The sequence below is a fragment of the Tiliqua scincoides genome, chromosome 12 (genome assembly GCF_035046505.1).
Source record: "Tiliqua scincoides isolate rTilSci1 chromosome 12, rTilSci1.hap2, whole genome shotgun sequence".
NCBI lineage: Eukaryota > Metazoa > Chordata > Lepidosauria > Squamata > Scincidae > Tiliqua > Tiliqua scincoides.
The window spans coordinates 17139920-17143297 of record NC_089832.1 but is presented as its reverse complement, the minus strand read 5'-3'; the positions used below and the strand labels follow the sequence as shown (position 1 = coordinate 17143297).

The 3378-nt window shown below is 48.8% G+C and overlaps 2 pseudogenes; both read left to right on the top strand.

Annotated features, from left to right (window-relative positions):
- Positions 1 to 415: 415 nt before the first annotated feature.
- On the top strand, positions 416 to 530 carry LOC136663357 (5S ribosomal RNA; annotated as a pseudogene).
- Positions 531 to 710: 180 nt separating this feature from the next.
- On the top strand, positions 711 to 833 carry LOC136663401 (5S ribosomal RNA; annotated as a pseudogene).
- The last annotated feature ends 2545 nt before the right edge of the window (positions 834 to 3378 follow it).

The following is a 3378-nucleotide window of genomic DNA, read 5'->3' as shown; positions in this document are numbered from 1 at the left end:
TTGCTGACATCAGACTTCAGGCTTTAAGTGAAGACAGGAGGTGGGAAATGGGAGGATATTTATAGCGTACTGAACAGGGGGAAGTTGGAGCGCGGAGGGATTAAGGCTTCTGGCTTTTCTTGTTCCTTTCTTCGAAAGCGGAGTATGACCAATTCGTTTGCTTTCGCCAAACTGTCTGTTGAAAGCAACAGGGGCAAAGCCTACCTGTTTGATCCAAGCAGCAGTGGGACATGCAGTCCTCTAGCAGGGAAGTGTTTCTCCCATAGGGGAGTCCTGGAAACCAATTTGGCAACTTTAAATAAATCAATCAGCCCAAACATTTTCCAGATGCCTCCAGAACGGAACAGGCACTGCCATGAAATCCAAAGTGCAGGGCTTCTGGTTTCATTTTCGATATTTATTTTCCACATTTTTATCCTACCTGTTACCCTGCACATGCCCAATCTCGTCTGATCTCGGAAGCTAAGCAGGGTCAGGCCTGGTTAGTACTTGGATGGGAGACCGCCTGGGAATACCCGGTGCTGTAGGCTTATACCATAGTCTTTCGAGACTGAAGGTTGCCAACCATCTCCTTATACTGAACACTATCTCCCGATCTTGTCTGATCTCGGAAGCTAAGCAGGGTCAGGCCTGGTTAGTACTTGGATGGGAGAATGCCTGGGAATACCGGGTGCTGTAGGCTTATACCATAGTCTTTGAGACTGAAGGTTGCCAACCATCTCCCTATACAGAACACTATCTCCCGATCTCGTCTGATCTCGGAAGCTAAGCAGGGTCAGGCCTGGTTAGTACTTGGATGGGAGACCGCCTGGGAATACCGGGTGCTGTAGGCTTATACCGTAGTCTTTCGAGACTGAAGGTTGCCAACCATCCCACCCTTCCTCCGAGGAGATCAGTGCTTTGTTCCTTCCATCCTTTTGTTCTCACAACAATCCTGTTAAGTAGGCGAGGCTGAGAGATAGTGGCTGGCCCAAGGTCACCCAGGAAAGCTTCACGGCTGAGCAGGGATTTGTGCCTAGATATTCCAGGTCCAAGTCCAACTCCTGAACCGCTACACCATCCTGGCTTCTAATTTGTACAAATGAAACCAGAAGCCCCACACTGCCAGCTTTCACGGCAGAGTGCAGCGAGCAAGATCAGGAGGGGATCGATAGGCTTCTTGCTTGAGCCAGTGGGAAGGAGATCCGCGTGGCCGGCACTAATGGCAGATTGGAGGGAGGCAGTGGCAGGAGGCTCAGGGTGAAAAGCCCCCCAAATCGGCTGCCCCCTTTGACCTTGCAATCCGCCACCCATGCAACCTGCATCAGGTGGCTTCACGAATGGGCCAACACTGGTATGAAATACACATGCGGCAGGCTGGGTATTATAAACTCTGGTTTATCCGAAGAATCTGACAACCTTTGAGTCGCTTGTGTATTTCACTAGGCTCACTTGACTATTCTTGCTCGGTTTGGTGAGTCCCCCTCCCACTCTTTGCAGGGATGGAGTGTGTATCCATGGAAACAGTGCAGACCATATTCTCCAATAGACCAGATTTCGAGTACGTCTCTCTCTCTCTCTCTCTCTCTTTCTCTCTCTCTCTCTCTCTGCTCTTCCGCATCCCATCCACACCCATCCACCCTAATGAGTGAAGCAGATGTTGAGCGAGAGAGAGAGAGAGAGAGAGAGAGAGACTACATCATCTTGCAGAGATGTTGTAAGGGCCAAGCGGAGAGGAGGCAAGTAGACAACAACCTTTTTACAGCTGTCTTGGGTATATCTGGAAACCACCCAAAGCAGGAAAGAAGCCATGAGATGCTTTTGGCTTCTGACAGCTCTGTTGGACCATTTTGCCCAGACCTCAAACGTGTCTCTTGAAATTCTATGGCCATTACGTAAAACATCTTCTCCTGCTGCTGTCAGCAGCTGCCTGCCATCATAAAGGTGGAGAGAAATCCCTGTCAGACTTGACATTATTCTTGTTATTGTTGAATGAAGGAGGGAGGGAGGGAGAGAGAGAGAGAGAGAGAGAGAGAGAGAGAGAGAGAGAGAATGAATGAATGAATGAATGAATGAATGAATGAATGAATGAATGAACTGTGCTATGGACTCCCCAGTGTTGCAGAATGAGTCCCCAAGTTCGGGTGCATTTCCTTAACTCAGTGGTTCTCAAACTTTTTAGCGCGAGGACCCACCTTACTAAACAAGGCTCTATCAAGACCCACCTAGTTTTACAAGATTTTAAAAAGATCTGAAGGCCTTAGGAGTGGAGCTCAACAGGTGGGAAACCCTGGCCTCTGAGCGGCCCGCTTGGAGGCAGGCTGTGCAGCACGGCCTTTCCCAGTTTGAAGAGACACTTGGCCAACAGTCTGAGGCTAAGAGGCAAGGAAGGAAGGCCCATAGCCAGGGAGACGGACCAGGGACAGACTGCACTTGCTCCCAGTGTGGAAGGGATTGTCACTCCCGAATTGGCCTTTTCAGCCACACTAGACGCTGTTCCAGAACCAGCATTCAGAGCGCGATACCAGAGTCTTTTGAGACTGAAGGTTGCCAACTACTAAGTAATAATAACAAAAAAGACTCTCAAATATTTATCTCCCTATATTTACACATGCTTGCAAACTGCAGGTGCTGAGCCTTTAGCAGGGTAATTAGCAGCTGCAGTATCTGATTTTTGAATAGCCTCAAGGCTTCAGGCAGTCAGTTATCCGCTCTTTCCATCACCCTTTGGCGACCCACCAAAAATCAGGTCGCGACCCACCAGTGGGTCCCGACCCCGAGTTTGGAAACTGCAGTTCCTTAACTGCATCTTTTGTCCTCAAAGACAATGGAGTTGGTCTTTTCTGGTTGCACTAAAATGGTTAATAGCTGAACACTCCTAATGTGGGTCAGTGTGACATCCCTGGAAAGATGCAAGAAGTGCGAGAGACAATTAAAAGAGGTGTCTCTGGTGAAAGCAGCCCGACAAGTTCTGGGCTGGCTAATTAACGTTCCTTGCTGCTCATTTATCAGGGAGATAATTGAATAGGAGCATCTCGCTCTGCAGACTTCCAAGGGCAAGAATAGTTTCCGATTCCGGCTTCAAACCACGCATTTTCTGCCTGTCATTCATTTTTTTACAAGCGGTTGAAAGCATCGCTGTTCAAAACCAGTGATTTTGCAAAAGAGAATGATTAATAAATGGCTGGTTATCCTGTGCAGCCCATTCAAATGCCTTCCTAAAAGGATTAGTGGAAGGGAGCTGATGCGACAGGTGTTCCCACAAACTGGGGGTTACCGCTGTCAGCGTCAGCCCTGAGAAGTCTCATTCAAACACGATGTGAAGGGAGGTGCATGATTGGGTGATGAGAGTTTGTGCCAGTTCAGTGGCCCCTTAACCATGTGGGCATGCGCTGTGCC